The 21,716-nt window shown below is 46.3% G+C and overlaps 10 non-coding genes across 10 annotated transcripts; all 10 read left to right on the top strand.

Annotated features, from left to right (window-relative positions):
* Positions 1-646: 646 nt before the first annotated feature.
* LOC130310325 (U2 spliceosomal RNA) lies at positions 647-837 on the top strand. Its single transcript, XR_008858854.1, has one exon. It is a non-coding gene; the product is annotated as a U2 spliceosomal RNA (small nuclear RNA).
* A 2,083-nt stretch (positions 838-2,920) lies between these two features.
* On the top strand, positions 2,921-3,111 carry LOC130310324 (U2 spliceosomal RNA). Its single transcript, XR_008858853.1, has one exon. It is a non-coding gene; the product is annotated as a U2 spliceosomal RNA (small nuclear RNA).
* A 2,078-nt stretch (positions 3,112-5,189) lies between these two features.
* LOC130310322 (U2 spliceosomal RNA) lies at positions 5,190-5,380 on the top strand. Its single transcript, XR_008858851.1, has one exon. It is a non-coding gene; the product is annotated as a U2 spliceosomal RNA (small nuclear RNA).
* Positions 5,381-7,460: 2,080 nt separating this feature from the next.
* On the top strand, positions 7,461-7,651 carry LOC130310321 (U2 spliceosomal RNA). The gene has a single exon (XR_008858850.1). It is a non-coding gene; the product is annotated as a U2 spliceosomal RNA (small nuclear RNA).
* A 2,082-nt stretch (positions 7,652-9,733) lies between these two features.
* Positions 9,734-9,924, top strand: LOC130310320 (U2 spliceosomal RNA). Its single transcript, XR_008858849.1, has one exon. It is a non-coding gene; the product is annotated as a U2 spliceosomal RNA (small nuclear RNA).
* A 2,082-nt stretch (positions 9,925-12,006) lies between these two features.
* On the top strand, positions 12,007-12,197 carry LOC130310319 (U2 spliceosomal RNA). Its single transcript, XR_008858848.1, has one exon. It is a non-coding gene; the product is annotated as a U2 spliceosomal RNA (small nuclear RNA).
* Positions 12,198-14,281: 2,084 nt separating this feature from the next.
* Positions 14,282-14,472, top strand: LOC130310318 (U2 spliceosomal RNA). Its single transcript, XR_008858847.1, has one exon. It is a non-coding gene; the product is annotated as a U2 spliceosomal RNA (small nuclear RNA).
* Positions 14,473-16,586: 2,114 nt separating this feature from the next.
* Positions 16,587-16,777, top strand: LOC130310317 (U2 spliceosomal RNA). Its single transcript, XR_008858846.1, has one exon. It is a non-coding gene; the product is annotated as a U2 spliceosomal RNA (small nuclear RNA).
* Positions 16,778-18,855: 2,078 nt separating this feature from the next.
* On the top strand, positions 18,856-19,046 carry LOC130310316 (U2 spliceosomal RNA). Its single transcript, XR_008858845.1, has one exon. It is a non-coding gene; the product is annotated as a U2 spliceosomal RNA (small nuclear RNA).
* A 2,087-nt stretch (positions 19,047-21,133) lies between these two features.
* On the top strand, positions 21,134-21,324 carry LOC130310314 (U2 spliceosomal RNA). Its single transcript, XR_008858844.1, has one exon. It is a non-coding gene; the product is annotated as a U2 spliceosomal RNA (small nuclear RNA).
* The last annotated feature ends 392 nt before the right edge of the window (positions 21,325-21,716 follow it).

Below are 21,716 nucleotides of genomic sequence, written 5' to 3'. Positions count from 1 at the left end.
CTAGAACCCTCAGAACTACAGTGCTATGATGTCACTCACTTCCACAGGCCTTGCAGAGTGTAAACAACAACAACCCAGCTTTGTTGTGTATGTAACCATAGGGATTTGTGATGTCACCTAGAACCTTCACAGCAGCGACAGCTTTATGAGGAGCATCAGCACTGCTCTGCCTGAGCAGAACCATCACCGCCATAGGTTGTCAAATAACCCGGGTTTAACCCACACAGGTAAGTCCAATGGGGTGCAGGCATGTCCTCTATGCTTACAGCTTCCCGTGGGTGTTGGTTTGATACCGTTTGGGGACAGCCAAGGAGGCATCTGCAGGCAACAAAGGTAGGTGTGTGCTTGTGTGTGTGTTTCCTATGCAGATCCTAAGCCCAGTGTCACATGCAAGTAGGAGGAGTAAGAAGGGTTCCTGGCAAATCCGGGTTATGGATTGCATTTAAAAAGGCCCCGTGGGAGTGCAATGGGCCCCTGTCTTGCTGCTTAGCAATAATGGTATGGGTTTAGGTTCTGCTGTGTGTACTGGTGGTTGACTGCCCCCCAGCCCAGAGTGTGCATGGAAAATTGTCTGGCAGCCTCCCTGACAGCAAGCAGTGATAGTGCCCATGAAGGGGACCTTGTTGGGCCCGCCCCTTTCACGGTTATCGCTTCTCGGCCTTTTGGCTAAGATCAAGTGTAGTATCTGTTCTTATCAGTTTAATATCTGATACGTCCCCTATCTGGGGACCATATATTAAATGGATTTTTGAGAACGGGGGCCGATTTCGAAGCTTGCTTCCGTCGCCCTATGCATTGACCCGATATGGCAGTATCTTCGGGTACAGTGCACCACCCCCTTACAGGGTTAAAAAGAAAGATTCCTACTTTCATTGCTACCTGCTTGCTGGCTAGCCAGCTAGCCAGCCCTGTGGGCCTTGCTGCTGCTGCAGCCAAAAAACAAAAGGTGGTGCTGCTGCTGCTGCTTCTGCTGCTTCTGCTTGTGTCTGGCCGCTGTTGGAGCGTCCAGGCACAGGACTTCTGCTGCTGCTGACTAAATGGCCTCCTTAATTGGATCATTTGAGTAGCCAGCACACCTGTGCAGGTAGGGCATGACATGATAGGCAGCTGCCTTGATAGCGGGTGGGTGCTGAATGTTCCTAATTGACAAAATAAGATTAATGCTTATGAAGAAATATAAAATCTCATCCCTTCCCCAATATCGCGCCACACCCCTACCCCTTAATTCCCTGGTTGAACTTGATGGACATATGTCTTTTTTCGACCGTACTAACTATGTAACTATGTAACATAACATGGGGGGGGGGTCTCCTGGCTGTTCACACAGGTGTGTCATTGCTGTACATTGACCATGCATTGCTTCTGTGGTATTGCAAAGGCAAAGACAAATGCTTCCAGCCATCCATTGCACTAATGGATTGGTCATCAGCTGGCTGTCTATGTCCCGCATCAATATAGACCAAAGTACAGAGGGTTAGGCTATGCTATTGTGCACCTACCTGATGCATCAGAAGGTGCGAGGCCCTTGCTAAATTCTGTGCACAGACTTTGAGATCTATACTTTAGACTGTATCTAAACCTGCTCCAACATGGACTGACATTCTGGCCTACTTTCAGCCGATGCGACTTGTCTGTCGCTGAACAGTCGCTTTTTATGTATTCAGCACCTATGTATAATGTTGTAAAAATGCTCTAGAAGCTAAAGTCGCAGAAATGTCACACATATTTGGCCTGCAACTTTCTGTGCGACAAATTCAGACAGGAAAAATCAGTATAAATCCTTAGAAAATTATCCCCCCCCAGTGTCTCCATCTGCTGGCGGTATTGAATAAGCATTGCTGCACTGATGGGGTATGCATTAGACGAAAAAAAAGAAGAAAAAGAAGAATAATACGCCCAGAAAAGAGGCGAAAAGGAGAAAAACGTAAAAAAACGTGAAAAAAAAGTAAGAGGAAGAGAAGGGAAAAAAAGGTGGAAATGGGTTTAAAAGTGATTTCGGCGGAGAAATATATATATATATATATATATATATATATATATATATATACGCGCACACACACACATATATATAAACGTATTCTCCGTTGAGATATTGCAGCCGCTGCTGTGTCCAGGCCCAGGAGCCTTAGCACTGTGCTGTGATGTCACTCAATACCACTGACATCACTAGGTGTAAACAACATCTCTCCTTTGCTGTGTATGTGACTATGGAGCTGTTTGGTGATGTCGTCTATTATGGCCTTCATAGAAGCAACAGGAGATTGTTGCATCCATCTAGAACCCTCAGAACTACAGTGCTATGATGTCACTCACTTCCACAGGCCTTGCAGAGTGTAAACAACAACAACCCAGCTTTGTTGTGTATGTAACCATAGGGATTTGTGATGTCACCTAGAACCTTCACAGCAGCGACAGCTTTATGAGGAGCATCAGCACTGCTCTGCCTGAGCAGAACCATCACCGCCATAGGTTGTCAAATAACCCGGGTTTAACCCACACAGGTAAGTCCAATGGGGTGCAGGCATGTCCTCTATGCTTACAGCTTCCCGTGGGTGTTGGTTTGATACCGTTTGGGGACAGCCAAGGAGGCATCTGCAGGCAACAAAGGTAGGTGTGTGCTTGTGTGTGTGTTTCCTATGCAGATCCTAAGCCCAGTGTCACATGCAAGTAGGAGGAGTAAGAAGGGTTCCTGGCAAATCCGGGTTATGGATTGCATTTAAAAAGGCCCCGTGGGAGTGCAATGGGCCCCTGTCTTGCTGCTTAGCAATAATGGTATGGGTTTAGGTTCTGCTGTGTGTACTGGTGGTTGACTGCCCCCCAGCCCAGAGTGTGCATGGAAAATTGTCTGGCAGCCTCCCTGACAGCAAGCAGTGATAGTGCCCATGAAGGGGACCTTGTTGGGCCCGCCCCTTTCACGGTTATCGCTTCTCGGCCTTTTGGCTAAGATCAAGTGTAGTATCTGTTCTTATCAGTTTAATATCTGATACGTCCCCTATCTGGGGACCATATATTAAATGGATTTTTGAGAACGGGGGCCGATTTCGAAGCTTGCTTCCGTCGCCCTATGCATTGACCCGATATGGCAGTATCTTCGGGTACAGTGCACCACCCCCTTACAGGGTTAAAAAGAAAGATTCCTACTTTCATTGCTACCTGCTTGCTGGCTAGCCAGCTAGCCAGCCCTGTGGGCCTTGCTGCTGCTGCAGCCAAAAAACAAAAGGTGGTGCTGCTGCTGCTGCTTCTGCTGGCTTCTGCTTGTGTCTGGCCGCTGTTGGAGCGTCCAGGCACAGGACTTCTGCTGCTGCTGACTAAATGGCCTCCTTAATTGGATCATTTGAGTAGCCAGCACACCTGTGCAGGTAGGGCATGACATGATAGGCAGCTGCCTTGATAGCGGGTGGGTGCTGAATGTTCCTAATTGACAAAATAAGATTAATGCTTATGAAGAAATATAAAATCTCATCCCTTCCCCAATATCGCGCCACACCCCTACCCCTTAATTCCCTGGTTGAACTTGATGGACATATGTCTTTTTTCGACCGTACTAACTATGTAACTATGTAACATAACATGGGGGGGGGGTCTCCTGGCTGTTCACACAGGTGTGTCATTGCTGTACATTGACCATGCATTGCTTCTGTGGTATTGCAAAGGCAAAGACAAATGCTTCCAGCCATCCATTGCACTAATGGATTGGTCATCAGCTGGCTGTCTATGTCCCGCATCAATATAGACCAAAGTACAGAGGGTTAGGCTAGCTATTGTGCACCTACCTGATGCATCAGAAGGTGCGAGGCCCTTGCTAAATTCTGTGCACAGACTTTGAGATCTATACTTTAGACTGTATCTAAACCTGCTCCAACATGGACTGACATTCTGGCCTACTTTCAGCCGATGCGACTTGTCTGTCGCTGAACAGTCGCTTTTTATGTATTCAGCACCTATGTATAATGTTGTAAAAATGCTCTAGAAGCTAAAGTCGCAGAAATGTCACACATATTTGGCCTGCAACTTTCTGTGCGACAAATTCAGACAGGAAAAATCAGTATAAATCCTTAGAAAATTATCCCCCAGTGTCTCCATCTGCTGGCGGTATTGAATAAGCATTGCTGCACTGATGGGGTATGCATTAGACGAAAAAAAAGAAGAAAAAGAAGAATAATACGCCCAGAAAAGAGGCGAAAAGGAGAAAAACGTAAAAAAACGTGAAAAAAAAGTAAGAGGAAGAGAAGGGAAAAAAAGGTGGAAATGGGTTTAAAAGTGATTTCGGCGGAGAAATATATATATATATATATATATATATATATATATATATACGCGCACACACACACATATATATAAACGTATTCTCCGTTGAGATATTGCAGCCGCTGCTGTGTCCAGGCCCAGGAGCCTTAGCACTGTGCTGTGATGTCACTCAATACCACTGACATCACTAGGTGTAAACAACATCTCTCCTTTGCTGTGTATGTGACTATGGAGCTGTTTGGTGATGTCGTCTATTATGGCCTTCATAGAAGCAACAGGAGATTGTTGCATCCATCTAGAACCCTCAGAACTACAGTGCTATGATGTCACTCACTTCCACAGGCCTTGCAGAGTGTAAACAACAACAACCCAGCTTTGTTGTGTATGTAACCATAGGGATTTGTGATGTCACCTAGAACCTTCACAGCAGCGACAGCTTTATGAGGAGCATCAGCACTGCTCTGCCTGAGCAGAACCATCACCGCCATAGGTTGTCAAATAACCCGGGTTTAACCCACACAGGTAAGTCCAATGGGGTGCAGGCATGTCCTCTATGCTTACAGCTTCCCGTGGGTGTTGGTTTGATACCGTTTGGGGACAGCCAAGGAGGCATCTGCAGGCAACAAAGGTAGGTGTGTGCTTGTGTGTGTGTTTCCTATGCAGATCCTAAGCCCAGTGTCACATGCAAGTAGGAGGAGTAAGAAGGGTTCCTGGCAAATCCGGGTTATGGATTGCATTTAAAAAGGCCCCGTGGGAGTGCAATGGGCCCCTGTCTTGCTGCTTAGCAATAATGGTATGGGTTTAGGTTCTGCTGTGTGTACTGGTGGTTGACTGCCCCCCAGCCCAGAGTGTGCATGGAAAATTGTCTGGCAGCCTCCCTGACAGCAAGCAGTGATAGTGCCCATGAAGGGGACCTTGTTGGGCCCGCCCCTTTCACGGTTATCGCTTCTCGGCCTTTTGGCTAAGATCAAGTGTAGTATCTGTTCTTATCAGTTTAATATCTGATACGTCCCCTATCTGGGGACCATATATTAAATGGATTTTTGAGAACGGGGGCCGATTTCGAAGCTTGCTTCCGTCGCCCTATGCATTGACCCGATATGGCAGTATCTTCGGGTACAGTGCACCACCCCCTTACAGGGTTAAAAAGAAAGATTCCTACTTTCATTGCTACCTGCTTGCTGGCTAGCCAGCTAGCCAGCCCTGTGGGCCTTGCTGCTGCTGCAGCCAAAAAACAAAAGGTGGTGCTGCTGCTGCTGCTTCTGCTGCTTCTGCTTGTGTCTGGCCGCTGTTGGAGCGTCCAGGCACAGGACTTCTGGTGCTGCTGACTAAATGGCCTCCTTAATTGGATCATTTGAGTAGCCAGCACACCTGTGCAGGTAGGGCATGACATGATAGGCAGCTGCCTTGATAGCGGGTGGGTGCTGAATGTTCCTAATTGACAAAATAAGATTAATGCTTATGAAGAAATATAAAATCTCATCCCTTCCCCAATATCGCGCCACACCCCTACCCCTTAATTCCCTGGTTGAACTTGATGGACATATGTCTTTTTTCGACCGTACTAACTATGTAACTATGTAACATAACATGGGGGGGGGGTCTCCTGGCTGTTCACACAGGTGTGTCATTGCTGTACATTGACCATGCATTGCTTCTGTGGTATTGCAAAGGCAAAGACAAATGCTTCCAGCCATCCATTGCACTAATGGATTGGTCATCAGCTGGCTGTCTATGTCCCGCATCAATATAGACCAAAGTACAGAGGGTTAGGCTATGCTATTGTGCACCTACCTGATGCATCAGAAGGTGCGAGGCCCTTGCTAAATTCTGTGCACAGACTTTGAGATCTATACTTTAGACTGTATCTAAACCTGCTCCAACATGAACTGACATTCTGGCCTACTTTCAGCCGATGCGACTTGTCTGTCGCTGAACAGTCGCTTTTTATGTATTCAGCACCTATGTATAATGTTGTAAAAATGCTCTAGAAGCTAAAGTCGCAGAAATGTCACACATATTTGGCCTGCAACTTTCTGTGCGACAAATTCAGACAGGAAAAATCAGTATAAATCCTTAGAAAATTATCCCCCAGTGTCTCCATCTGCTGGCGGTATTGAATAAGCATTGCTGCACTGATGGGGTATGCATTAGACGAAAAAAAAGAAGAAAAAGAAGAATAATACGCCCAGAAAAGAGGCGAAAAGGAGAAAAACGTAAAAAAACGTGAAAAAAAAGTAAGAGGAAGAGAAGGGAAAAAAAGGTGGAAATGGGTTTAAAAGTGATTTCGGCGGAGAAATATATATATATATATATATATATATATATATATATATATACGCGCACACACACACATATATATAAACGTATTCTCCGTTGAGATATTGCAGCCGCTGCTGTGTCCAGGCCCAGGAGCCTTAGCACTGTGCTGTGATGTCACTCAATACCACTGACATCACTAGGTGTAAACAACATCTCTCCTTTGCTGTGTATGTGACTATGGAGCTGTTTGGTGATGTCGTCTATTATGGCCTTCATAGAAGCAACAGGAGATTGTTGCATCCATCTAGAACCCTCAGAACTACAGTGCTATGATGTCACTCACTTCCACAGGCCTTGCAGAGTGTAAACAACAACAACCCAGCTTTGTTGTGTATGTAACCATAGGGATTTGTGATGTCACCTAGAACCTTCACAGCAGCGACAGCTTTATGAGGAGCATCAGCACTGCTCTGCCTGAGCAGAACCATCACCGCCATAGGTTGTCAAATAACCCGGGTTTAACCCACACAGGTAAGTCCAATGGGGTGCAGGCATGTCCTCTATGCTTACAGCTTCCCGTGGGTGTTGGTTTGATACCGTTTGGGGACAGCCAAGGAGGCATCTGCAGGCAACAAAGGTAGGTGTGTGCTTGTGTGTGTGTTTCCTATGCAGATCCTAAGCCCAGTGTCACATGCAAGTAGGAGGAGTAAGAAGGGTTCCTGGCAAATCCGGGTTATGGATTGCATTTAAAAAGGCCCCGTGGGAGTGCAATGGGCCCCTGTCTTGCTGCTTAGCAATAATGGTATGGGTTAAGGTTCTGCTGTGTGTACTGGTGGTTGACTGCCCCCCAGCCCAGAGTGTGCATGGAAAATTGTCTGGCAGCCTCCCTGACAGCAAGCAGTGATAGTGCCCATGAAGGGGACCTTGTTGGGCCCGCCCCTTTCACGGTTATCGCTTCTCGGCCTTTTGGCTAAGATCAAGTGTAGTATCTGTTCTTATCAGTTTAATATCTGATACGTCCCCTATCTGGGGACCATATATTAAATGGATTTTTGAGAACGGGGGCCGATTTCGAAGCTTGCTTCCGTCGCCCTATGCATTGACCCGATATGGCAGTATCTTCGGGTACAGTGCACCACCCCCTTACAGGGTTAAAAAGAAAGATTCCTACTTTCATTGCTACCTGCTTGCTGGCTAGCCAGCTAGCCAGCCCTGTGGGCCTTGCTGCTGCTGCAGCCAAAAAACAAAAGGTGGTGCTGCTGCTGCTGCTTCTGCTGCTTCTGCTTGTGTCTGGCCGCTGTTGGAGCGTCCAGGCACAGGACTTCTGCTGCTGCTGACTAAATGGCCTCCTTAATTGGATCATTTGAGTAGCCAGCACACCTGTGCAGGTAGGGCATGACATCATAGGCAGCTGCCTTGATAGCGGGTGGGTGCTGAATGTTCCTAATTGACAAAATAAGATTAATGCTTATGAAGAAATATAAAATCTCATCCCTTCCCCAATATCGCGCCACACCCCTACCCCTTAATTCCCTGGTTGAACTTGATGGACATATGTCTTTTTTCGACCGTACTAACTATGTAACTATGTAACATAACATGGGGGGGGGGTCTCCTGGCTGTTCACACAGGTGTGTCATTGCTGTACATTGACCATGCATTGCTTCTGTGGTATTGCAAAGGCAAAGACAAATGCTTCCAGCCATCCATTGCACTAATGGATTGGTCATCAGCTGGCTGTCTATGTCCCGCATCAATATAGACCAAAGTACAGAGGGTTAGGCTATGCTATTGTGCACCTACCTGATGCATCAGAAGGTGCGAGGCCCTTGCTAAATTCTGTGCACAGACTTTGAGATCTATACTTTAGACTGTATCTAAACCTGCTCCAACATGGACTGACATTCTGGCCTACTTTCAGCCGATGCGACTTGTCTGTCGCTGAACAGTCGCTTTTTATGTATTCAGCACCTATGTATAATGTTGTAAAAATGCTCTAGAAGCTAAAGTCGCAGAAATGTCACACATATTTGGCCTGCAACTTTCTGTGCGACAAATTCAGACAGGAAAAATCAGTATAAATCCTTAGAAAATTATCCCCCAGTGTCTCCATCTGCTGGCGGTATTGAATAAGCATTGCTGCACTGATGGGGTATGCATTAGACGAAAAAAAAGAAGAAAAAGAAGAATAATACGTCCAGAAAAGAGGCGAAAAGGAGAAAAACGTAAAAAAACGTGAAAAAAAAGTAAGAGGAAGAGAAGGGAAAAAAAGGTGGAAATGGGTTTAAAAGTGATTTCGGCGGAGAAATATATATATATATATATATATATATATATATATATATATATACGCGCACACACACACATATATATAAACGTATTCTCCGTTGAGATATTGCAGCCGCTGCTGTGTCCAGGCCCAGGAGCCTTAGCACTGTGCTGTGATGTCACTCAATACCACTGACATCACTAGGTGTAAACAACATCTCTCCTTTGCTGTGTATGTGACTATGGAGCTGTTTGGTGATGTCGTCTATTATGGCCTTCATAGAAGCAACAGGAGATTGTTGCATCCATCTAGAACCCTCAGAACTACAGTGCTATGATGTCACTCACTTCCACAGGCCTTGCAGAGTGTAAACAACAACAACCCAGCTTTGTTGTGTATGTAACCATAGGGATTTGTGATGTCACCTAGAACCTTCACAGCAGCGACAGCTTTATGAGGAGCATCAGCACTGCTCTGCCTGAGCAGAACCATCACCGCCATAGGTTGTCAAATAACCCGGGTTTAACCCACACAGGTAAGTCCAATGGGGTGCAGGCATGTCCTCTATGCTTACAGCTTCCCGTGGGTGTTGGTTTGATACCGTTTGGGGACAGCCAAGGAGGCATCTGCAGGCAACAAAGGTAGGTGTGTGCTTGTGTGTGTGTTTCCTATGCAGATCCTAAGCCCAGTGTCACATGCAAGTAGGAGGAGTAAGAAGGGTTCCTGGCAAATCCGGGTTATGGATTGCATTTAAAAAGGCCCCGTGGGAGTGCAATGGGCCCCTGTCTTGCTGCTTAGCAATAATGGTATGGGTTTAGGTTCTGCTGTGTGTACTGGTGGTTGACTGCCCCCCAGCCCAGAGTGTGCATGGAAAATTGTCTGGCAGCCTCCCTGACAGCAAGCAGTGATAGTGCCCATGAAGGGGACCTTGTTGGGCCCGCCCCTTTCACGGTTATCGCTTCTCGGCCTTTTGGCTAAGATCAAGTGTAGTATCTGTTCTTATCAGTTTAATATCTGATACGTCCCCTATCTGGGGACCATATATTAAATGGATTTTTGAGAACGGGGGCCGATTTCGAAGCTTGCTTCCGTCGCCCTATGCATTGACCCGATATGGCAGTATCTTCGGGTACAGTGCACCACCCCCTTACAGGGTTAAAAAGAAAGATTCCTACTTTCATTGCTACCTGCTTGCTGGCTAGCCAGCTAGCCAGCCCTGTGGGCCTTGCTGCTGCTGCAGCCAAAAAACAAAAGGTGGTGCTGCTGCTGCTGCTTCTGCTGCTTCTGCTTGTGTCTGGCCGCTGTTGGAGCGTCCAGGCACAGGACTTCTGCTGCTGCTGACTAAATGGCCTCCTTAATTGGATCATTTGAGTAGCCAGCACACCTGTGCAGGTAGGGCATGACATGATAGGCAGCTGCCTTGATAGCGGGTGGGTGCTGAATGTTCCTAATTGACAAAATAAGATTAATGCTTATGAAGAAATATAAAATCTCATCCCTTCCCCAATATCGCGCCACACCCCTACCCCTTAATTCCCTGGTTGAACTTGATGGACATATGTCTTTTTTCGACCGTACTAACTATGTAACTATGTAACATAACATGGGGGGGGGGTCTCCTGGCTGTTCACACAGGTGTGTCATTGCTGTACATTGACCATGCATTGCTTCTGTGGTATTGCAAAGGCAAAGACAAATGCTTCCAGCCATCCATTGCACTAATGGATTGGTCATCAGCTGGCTGTCTATGTCCCGCATCAATATAGACCAAAGTACAGAGGGTTAGGCTATGCTATTGTGCACCTACCTGATGCATCAGAAGGTGCGAGGCCCTTGCTAAATTCTGTGCACAGACTTTGAGATCTATACTTTAGACTGTATCTAAACCTGCTCCAACATGGACTGACATTCTGGCCTACTTTCAGCCGATGCGACTTGTCTGTCGCTGAACAGTCGCTTTTTATGTATTCAGCACCTATGTATAATGTTGTAAAAATGCTCTAGAAGCTAAAGTCGCAGAAATGTCACACATATTTGGCCTGCAACTTTCTGTGCGACAAATTCAGACAGGAAAAATCAGTATAAATCCTTAGAAAATTATCCCCCAGTGTCTCCATCTGCTGGCGGTATTGAATAAGCATTGCTGCACTGATGGGGTATGCATTAGACGAAAAAAAAGAAGAAAAAGAAGAATAATACGCCCAGAAAAGAGGCGAAAAGGAGAAAAACGTAAAAAAACGTGAAAAAAAAGTAAGAGGAAGAGAAGGGAAAAAAAGGTGGAAATGGGTTTAAAAGTGATTTCGGCGGAGAAATATATATATATATATATATATATATATATATATATATATATACGCGCACACACACACATATATATAAACGTATTCTCCGTTGAGATATTGCAGCCGCTGCTGTGTCCAGGCCCAGGAGCCTTAGCACTGTGCTGTGATGTCACTCAATACCACTGACATCACTAGGTGTAAACAACATCTCTCCTTTGCTGTGTATGTGACTATGGAGCTGTTTGGTGATGTCGTCTATTATGGCCTTCATAGAAGCAACAGGAGATTGTTGCATCCATCTAGAAGCCTCAGAACTACAGTGCTATGATGTCACTCACTTCCACAGGCCTTGCAGAGTGTAAACAACAACAACCCAGCTTTGTTGTGTATGTAACCATAGGGATTTGTGATGTCACCTAGAACCTTCACAGCAGCGACAGCTTTATGAGGAGCATCAGCACTGCTCTGCCTGAGCAGAACCATCACCGCCATAGGTTGTCAAATAACCCGGGTTTAACCCACACAGGTAAGTCCAATGGGGTGCAGGCATGTCCTCTATGCTTACAGCTTCCCGTGGGTGTTGGTTTGATACCGTTTGGGGACAGCCAAGGAGGCATCTGCAGGCAACAAAGGTAGGTGTGTGCTTGTGTGTGTGTTTCCTATGCAGATCCTAAGCCCAGTGTCACATGCAAGTAGGAGGAGTAAGAAGGGTTCCTGGCAAATCCGGGTTATGGATTGCATTTAAAAAGGCCCCGTGGGAGTGCAATGGGCCCCTGTCTTGCTGCTTAGCAATAATGGTATGGGTTTAGGTTCTGCTGTGTGTACTGGTGGTTGACTGCCCCCCAGCCCAGAGTGTGCATGGAAAATTGTCTGGCAGCCTCCCTGACAGCAAGCAGTGATAGTGCCCATGAAGGGGACCTTGTTGGGCCCGCCCCTTTCACGGTTATCGCTTCTCGGCCTTTTGGCTAAGATCAAGTGTAGTATCTGTTCTTATCAGTTTAATATCTGATACGTCCCCTATCTGGGGACCATATATTAAATGGATTTTTGAGAACGGGGGCCGATTTCGAAGCTTGCTTCCGTCGCCCTATGCATTGACCCGATATGGCAGTATCTTCGGGTACAGTGCACCACCCCCTTACAGGGTTAAAAAGAAAGATTCCTACTTTCATTGCTACCTGCTTGCTGGCTAGCCAGCTAGCCAGCCCTGTGGGCCTTGCTGCTGCTGCAGCCAAAAAACAAAAGGTGGTGCTGCTGCTGCTGCTTCTGCTGCTTCTGCTTGTGTCTGGCCGCTGTTGGAGCGTCCAGGCACAGGACTTCTGCTGCTGCTGACTAAATGGCCTCCTTAATTGGATCATTTGAGTAGCCAGCACACCTGTGCAGGTAGGGCATGACATGATAGGCAGCTGCCTTGATAGCGGGTGGGTGCTGAATGTTCCTAATTGACAAAATAAGATTAATGCTTATGAAGAAATATAAAATCTCATCCCTTCCCCAATATCGCGCCACACCCCTACCCCTTAATTCCCTGGTTGAACTTGATGGACATATGTCTTTTTTCGACCGTACTAACTATGTAACTATGTAACATAACATGGGGGGGGGGTCTCCTGGCTGTTCACACAGGTGTGTCATTGCTGTACATTGACCATGCATTGCTTCTGTGGTATTGCAAAGGCAAAGACAAATGCTTCCAGCCATCCATTGCACTAATGGATTGGTCATCAGCTGGCTGTCTATGTCCCGCATCAATATAGACCAAAGTACAGAGGGTTAGGCTATGCTATTGTGCACCTACCTGATGCATCAGAAGGTGCGAGGCCCTTGCTAAATTCTGTGCACAGACTTTGAGATCTATACTTTAGACTGTATCTAAACCTGCTCCAACATGGACTGACATTCTGGCCTACTTTCAGCCGATGCGACTTGTCTGTCGCTGAACAGTCGCTTTTTATGTATTCAGCACCTATGTATAATGTTGTAAAAATGCTCTAGAAGCTAAAGTCGCAGAAATGTCACACATATTTGGCCTGCAACTTTCTGTGCGACAAATTCAGACAGGAAAAATCAGTATAAATCCTTAGAAAATTATCCCCCAGTGTCTCCATCTGCTGGCGGTATTGAATAAGCATTGCTGCACTGATGGGGTATGCATTAGACGAAAAAAAAGAAGAAAAAGAAGAATAATACGCCCAGAAAAGAGGCGAAAAGGAGAAAAACGTAAAAAAACGTGAAAAAAAAGTAAGAGGAAGAGAAGGGAAAAAAAGGTGGAAATGGGTTTAAAAGTGATTTCGGCGGAGAAATATATATATATATATATATATATATATATATATATATATATATACGCGCACACACACACATATATATAAACGTATTCTCCGTTGAGATATTGCAGCCGCTGCTGTGTCCAGGCCCAGGAGCCTTAGCACTGTGCTGTGATGTCACTCAATACCACTGACATCACTAGGTGTAAACAACATCTCTCCTTTGCTGTGTATGTGACTATGGAGCTGTTTGGTGATGTCGTCTATTATGGCCTTCATAGAAGCAACAGGAGATTGTTGCATCCATCTAGAACCCTCAGAACTACAGTGCTATGATGTCACTCACTTCCACAGGCCTTGCAGAGTGTAAACAACAACAACCCAGCTTTGTTGTGTATGTAACCAAAGGGATTTGTGATGTCACCTAGAACCTTCACAGCAGCGACAGCTTTATGAGGAGCATCAGCACTGCTCTGCCTGAGCAGAACCATCACCGCCATAGGTTGTCAAATAACCCGGGTTTAACCCACACAGGTAAGTCCAATGGGGTGCAGGCATGTCCTCTATGCTTACAGCTTCCCGTGGGTGTTGGTTTGATACCGTTTGGGGACAGCCAAGGAGGCATCTGCAGGCAACAAAGGTAGGTGTGTGCTTGTGTGTGTGTTTCCTATGCAGATCCTAAGCCCAGTGTCACATGCAAGTAGGAGGAGTAAGAAGGGTTCCTGGCAAATCCGGGTTATGGATTGCATTTAAAAAGGCCCCGTGGGAGTGCAATGGGCCCCTGTCTTGCTGCTTAGCAATAATGGTATGGGTTTAGGTTCTGCTGTGTGTACTGGTGGTTGACTGCCCCCCAGCCCAGAGTGTGCATGGAAAATTGTCTGGCAGCCTGCCTGACAGCAAGCAGTGATAGTGCCCATGAAGGGGACCTTGTTGGGCCCGCCCCTTTCACGGTTATCGCTTCTCGGCCTTTTGGCTAAGATCAAGTGTAGTATCTGTTCTTATCAGTTTAATATCTGATACGTCCCCTATCTGGGGACCATATATTAAATGGATTTTTGAGAACGGGGGCCGATTTCGAAGCTTGCTTCCGTCGCCCTATGCATTGACCCGATATGGCAGTATCTTCGGGTACAGTGCACCACCCCCTTACAGGGTTAAAAAGAAAGATTCCTACTTTCATTGCTACCTGCTTGCTGGCTAGCCAGCTAGCCAGCCCTGTGGGCCTTGCTGCTGCTGCAGCCAAAAAACAAAAGGTGGTGCTGCTGCTGCTGCTTCTGCTGCTTCTGCTTGTGTCTGGCCGCTGTTGGAGCGTCCAGGCACAGGACTTCTGCTGCTGCTGACTAAATGGCCTCCTTAATTGGATCATTTGAGTAGCCAGCACACCTGTGCAGGTAGGGCATGACATGATAGGCAGCTGCCTTGATAGCGGGTGGGTGCTGAATGTTCCTAATTGACAAAATAAGATTAATGCTTATGAAGAAATATAAAATCTCATCCCTTCCCCAATATCGCGCCACACCCCTACCCCTTAATTCCCTGGTTGAACTTGATGGACATATGTCTTTTTTCGACCGTACTAACTATGTAACTATGTAACATAACATGGGGGGGGGGGGGGGGGGGGGTCTCCTGGCTGTTCACACAGGTGTGTCATTGCTGTACATTGACCATGCATTGCTTCTGTGGTATTGCAAAGGCAAAGACAAATGCTTCCAGCCATCCATTGCACTAATGGATTGGTCATCAGCTGGCTGTCTATGTCCCGCATCAATATAGACCAAAGTACAGAGGGTTAGGCTATGCTATTGTGCACCTACCTGATGCATCAGAAGGTGCGAGGCCCTTGCTAAATTCTGTGCACAGACTTTGAGATCTATACTTTAGACTGTATCTAAACCTGCTCCAACATGGACTGACATTCTGGCCTACTTTCAGCCGATGCGACTTGTCTGTCGCTGAACAGTCGCTTTTTATGTATTCAGCACCTATGTATAATGTTGTAAAAATGCTCTAGAAGCTAAAGTCGCAGAAATGTCACACATATTTGGCCTGCAACTTTCTGTGCGACAAATTCAGACAGGAAAAATCAGTATAAATCCTTAGAAAATTATCCCCCAGTGTCTCCATCTGCTGGCGGTATTGAATAAGCATTGCTGCACTGATGGGGTATGCATTAGACGAAAAAAAAGAAGAAAAAGAAGAATAATATGCCCAGAAAAGAGGCGAAAAGGAGAAAAACGTAAAAAAACGTGAAAAAAAAGTAAGAGGAAGAGAAGGGAAAAAAAGGTGGAAATGGGTTTAAAAGTGATTTCGGCGGAGAAATATATATATATATATATATATATATATATATATATATATATATATATATATATACGCGCACACACACACATATATATAAACGTATTCTCCGTTGAGATATTGCAGCCGCTGCTGTGTCCAGGCCCAGGAGCCTTAGCACTGTGCTGTGATGTCACTCAATACCACTGACATCACTAGGTGTAAACAACATCTCTCCTTTGCTGTGTATGTGACTATGGAGCTGTTTGGTGATGTCGTCTATTATGGCCTTCATAGAAGCAACAGGAGATTGTTGCATCCATCTAGAACCCTCAGAACTACAGTGCTATGATGTCACTCACTTCCACAGGCCTTGCAGAGTGTAAACAACAACAACCCAGCTTTGTTGTGTATGTAACCATAGGGATTTGTGATGTCACCTAGAACCTTCACAGCAGCGACAGCTTTATGAGGAGCATCAGCACTGCTCTGCCTGAGCAGAACCATCACCGCCATAGGTTGTCAAATAACCCGGGTTTAACCCACACAGGTAAGTCCAATGGGGTGCAGGCATGTCCTCTATGCTTACAGCTTCCCGTGGGTGTTGGTTTGATACCGTTTGGGGACAGCCAAGGAGGCATCTGCAGGCAACAAAGGTAGGTGTGTGCTTGTGTGTGTGTTTCCTATGCAGATCCTAAGCCCAGTGTCACATGCAAGTAGGAGGAGTAAGAAGGGTTCCTGGCAAATCCGGGTTATGGATTGCATTTAAAAAGGCCCCGTGGGAGTGCAATGGGCCCCTGTCTTGCTGCTTAGCAATAATGGTATGGGTTTAGGTTCTGCTGTGTGTACTGGTGGTTGACTGCCCCCCAGCCCAGAGTGTGCATGGAAAATTGTCTGGCAGCCTCCCTGACAGCAAGCAGTGATAGTGCCCATGAAGGGGACCTTGTTGGGCCCGCCCCTTTCACGGCTTTCACGGTTATCGCTTCTCGGCCTTTTGGCTAAGATCAAGTGTAGTATCTGTTCTTATCAGTTTAATATCTGATACGTCCCCTATCTGGGGACCATATATTAAATGGATTTTTGAGAACGGGGGCCGATTTCGAAGCTTGCTTCCGTCGCCCTATGCATTGACCCGATATGGCAGTATCTTCGGGTACAGTGCACCACCCCCTTACAGGGTTAAAAAGAAAGATTCCTACTTTCATTGCTACCTGCTTGCTGGCTAGCCAGCTAGCCAGCCCTGTGGGCCTTGCTGCTGCTGCAGCCAAAAAACAAAAGGTGGTGCTGCTGCTGCTGCTTCTGCTGCTTCTGCTTGTGTCTGGCCGCTGTTGGAGCGTCCAGGCACAGGACTTCTGCTGCTGCTGACTAAATGGCCTCCTTAATTGGATCATTTGAGTAGCCAGCACACCTGTGCAGGTAGGGCATGACATGATAGGCAGCTGCCTTGATAGCGGGTGGGTGCTGAATGTTCCTAATTGACAAAATAAGATTAATGCTTATGAAGAAATATAAAATCTCATCCCTTCCCCAATATCGCGCCACACCCCTACCCCTTAATTCCCTGGTTGAACTTGATGGACATATGTCTTTTTTCGACCGTACTAACTATGTAACTATGTAACATAACATGGGGGGGGGGTCTCCTGGCTGTTCACACAGGTGTGTCATTGCTGTACATTGACCATGCATTGCTTCTGTGGTATTGCAAAGGCAAAGACAAATGCTTCCAGCCATCCATTGCACTAATGGATTGGTCATCAGCTGGCTGTCTATGTCCCGCATCAATATAGACCAAAGTACAGAGGGTTAGGCTATGCTATTGTGCACCTACCTGATGCATCAGAAGGTGCGAGGCCCTTGCTAAATTCTGTGCACAGACTTTGAGATCTATACTTTAGACTGTATCTAAACCTGCTCCAACATGGACTGACATTCTGGCCTACTTTCAGCCGATGCGACTTGTCTGTCGCTGAACAGTCGCTTTTTATGTATTCAGCACCTATGTATAATGTTGTAAAAATGCTCTAGAAGCTAAAGTCGCAGAAATGTCACACATATTTGGCCTGCAACTTTCTGTGCGACAAATTCAGACAGGAAAAATCAGTATAAATCCTTAGAAAATTATCCCCCAGTGTCTCCATCTGCTGGCGGTATTGAATAAGCATTGCTGCACTGATGGGGTATGCATTAGACGAAAAAAAAGAAGAAAAAGAAGAATAATACGCCCAGAAAAGAGGCGAAAAGGAGAAAAACGTAAAAAAACGTGAAAAAAAAGTAAGAGGAAGAGAAGGGAAAAAAAGGTGGAAATGGGTTTAAAAGTGATTTCGGCGGAGAAATATATATATATATATATATATATATATATATATATATACGCGCACACACACACATATATATAAACGTATTCTCCGTTGAGATATTGCAGCCGCTGCTGTGTCCAGGCCCAGGAGCCTTAGCACTGTGCTGTGATGTCACTCAATACCACTGACATCACTAGGTGTAAACAACATCTCTCCTTTGCTGTGTATGTGACTATGGAGCTGTTTGGTGATGTCGTCTATTATGGCCTTCATAGAAGCAACAGGAGATTGTTGCATCCATCTAGAACCCTCAGAACTACAGTGCTATGATGTCACTCACTTCCACAGGCCTTGCAGAGTGTAAACAACAACAACCCAGCTTTGTTGTGTATGTAACCATAGGGATTTGTGATGTCACCTAGAACCTTCACAGCAGCGACAGCTTTATGAGGAGCATCAGCACTGCTCTGCCTGAGCAGAACCATCACCGCCATAGGTTGTCAAATAACCCGGGTTTAACCCACACAGGTAAGTCCAATGGGGTGCAGGCATGTCCTCTATGCTTACAGCTTCCCGTGGGTGTTGGTTTGATACCGTTTGGGGACAGCCAAGGAGGCATCTGCAGGCAACAAAGGTAGGTGTGTGCTTGTGTGTGTGTTTCCTATGCAGATCCTAAGCCCAGTGTCACATGCAAGTAGGAGGAGTAAGAAGGGTTCCTGGCAAATCCGGGTTATGGATTGCATTTAAAAAGGCCCCGTGGGAGTGCAATGGGCCCCTGTCTTGCTGCTTAGCAATAATGGTATGGGTTTAGGTTCTGCTGTGTGTACTGGTGGTTGACTGCCCCCCAGCCCAGAGTGTGCATGGAAAATTGTCTGGCAGCCTCCCTGACAGCAAGCAGTGATAGTGCCCATGAAGGGGACCTTGTTGGGCCCGCCCCTTTCACGGTTATCGCTTCTCGGCCTTTTGGCTAAGATCAAGTGTAGTATCTGTTCTTATCAGTTTAATATCTGATACGTCCCCTATCTGGGGACCATATATTAAATGGATTTTTGAGAACGGGGGCCGATTTCGAAGCTTGCTTCCGTCGCCCTATGCATTGACCCGATATGGCAGTATCTTCGGGTACAGTGCACCACCCCCTTACAGGGTTAAAAAGAAAGATTCCTACTTTCATTGCTACCTGCTTGCTGGCTAGCCAGCTAGCCAGCCCTGTGGGCCTTGCTGCTGCTGCAGCCAAAAAACAAAAGGTGGTGCTGCTGCTGCTGCTTCTGCTGCTTCTGCTTGTGTCTGGCCGCTGTTGGAGCGTCCAGGCACAGGACTTCTGCTGCTGCTGACTAAATGGCCTCCTTAATTGGATCATTTGAGTAGCCAGCACACCTGTGCAGGTAGGGCATGACATGATAGGCAGCTGCCTTGATAGCGGGTGGGTGCTGAATGTTCCTAATTGACAAAATAAGATTAATGCTTATGAAGAAATATAAAATCTCATCCCTTCCCCAATATCGCGCCACACCCCTACCCCTTAATTCCCTGGTTGAACTTGATGGACATATGTCTTTTTTCGACCGTACTAACTATGTAACTATGTAACATAACATGGGGGGGGGGGTCTCCTGGCTGTTCACACAGGTGTGTCATTGCTGTACATTGACCATGCATTGCTTCTGTGGTATTGCAAAGGCAAAGACAAATGCTTCCAGCCATCCATTGCACTAATGGATTGGTCATCAGCTGGCTGTCTATGTCCCGCATCAATATAGACCAAAGTACAGAGGGTTAGGCTATGCTATTGTGCACCTACCTGATGCATCAGAAGGTGCGAGGCCCTTGCTAAATTCTGTGCACAGACTTTGAGATCTATACTTTAGACTGTATCTAAACCTGCTCCAACATGGACTGACATTCTGGCCTACTTTCAGCCGATGCGACTTGTCTGTCGCTGAACAGTCGCTTTTTATGTATTCAGCACCTATGTATAATGTTGTAAAAATGCTCTAGAAGCTAAAGTCGCAGAAATGTCACACATATTTGGCCTGCAACTTTCTGTGCGACAAATTCAGACAGGAAAAATCAGTATAAATCCTTAGAAAATTATCCCCCAGTGTCTCCATCTGCTGGCGGTATTGAATAAGCATTGCTGCACTGATGGGGTATGCATTAGACGAAAAAAAAGAAGAAAAAGAAGAATAATACGCCCAGAAAAGAGGCGAAAAGGAGAAAAACGTAAAAAAACGTGAAAAAAAAGTAAGAGGAAGAGAAGGGAAAAAAAGGTGGAAATGGGTTTAAAAGTGATTTCGGCGGAGAAATATATATATATATATATATATATATATATATATATATATATATATACGCGCACACACACACATATATATAAACGTATTCTCCGTTGAGATATTGCAGCCGCTGCTGTGTCCAGGCCCAGGAGCCTTAGCACTGTGCTGTGATGTCACTCAATACCACTGACATCACTAGGTGTAAACAACATCTCTCCTTTGCTGTGTATGTGACTATGGAGCTGTTTGGTGATGTCGTCTATTATGGCCTTCATAGAAGCAACAGGAGATTGTTGCATCCATCTAGAACCCTCAGAACTACAGTGCTATGATGTCACTCACTTCCACAGGCCTTGCAGAGTGTAAACAACAACAACCCAGCTTTGTTGTGTATGTAACCATAGGGATTTGTGATGTCACCTAGAACCTTCACAGCAGCGACAGCTTTATGAGGAGCATCAGCACTGCTCTGCCTGAGCAGAACCATCACCGCCATAGGTTGTCAAATAACCCGGGTTTAACCCACACAGGTAAGTCCAATGGGGTGCAGGCATGTCCTCTATGCTTACAGCTTCCCGTGGGTGTTGGTTTGATACCGTTTGGGGACAGCCAAGGAGGCATCTGCAGGCAACAAAGGTAGGTGTGTGCTTGTGTGTGTGTTTCCTATGCAGATCCTAAGCCCAGTGTCACATGCAAGTAGGAGGAGTAAGAAGGGTTCCTGGCAAATCCGGGTTATGGATTGCATTTAAAAAGGCCCCGTGGGAGTGCAATGGGCCCCTGTCTTGCTGCTTAGCAATAATGGTATGGGTTTAGGTTCTGCTGTGTGTACTGGTGGTTGACTGCCCCCCAGCCCAGAGTGTGCATGGAAAATTGTCTGGCAGCCTCCCTGACAGCAAGCAGTGATAGTGCCCATGAAGGGGACCTTGTTGGGCCCGCCCCTTTCACGGTTATCGCTTCTCGGCCTTTTGGCTAAGATCAAGTGTAGTATCTGTTCTTATCAGTTTAATATCTGATACGTCCCCTATCTGGGGACCATATATTAAATGGATTTTTGAGAACGGGGGCCGATTTCGAAGCTTGCTTCCGTCGCCCTATGCATTGACCCGATATGGCAGTATCTTCGGGTACAGTGCACCACCCCCTTACAGGGTTAAAAAGAAAGATTCCTACTTTCATTGCTACCTGCTTGCTGGCTAGCCAGCTAGCCAGCCCTGTGGGCCTTGCTGCTGCTGCAGCCAAAAAACAAAAGGTGGTGCTGCTGCTGCTGCTTCTGCTGCTTCTGCTTGTGTCTGGCCGCTGTTGGAGCGTCCAGGCACAGGACTTCTGCTGCTGCTGACTAAATGGCCTCCTTAATTGGATCATTTGAGTAGCCAGCACACCTGTGCAGGTAGGGCATGACATGATAGGCAGCTGCCTTGATAGCGGGTGGGTGCTGAATGTTCCTAATTGACAAAATAAGATTAATGCTTATGAAGAAATATAAAATCTCATCCCTTCCCCAATATCGCGCCACACCCCTACCCCTTAATTCC

The sequence above is a fragment of the Hyla sarda genome, unplaced genomic scaffold (genome assembly GCF_029499605.1).
Source record: "Hyla sarda isolate aHylSar1 unplaced genomic scaffold, aHylSar1.hap1 scaffold_157, whole genome shotgun sequence".
Classification (NCBI taxonomy): domain Eukaryota; kingdom Metazoa; phylum Chordata; class Amphibia; order Anura; family Hylidae; genus Hyla; species Hyla sarda.
This window is presented reverse-complemented; position numbering and strand designations above follow the sequence as displayed.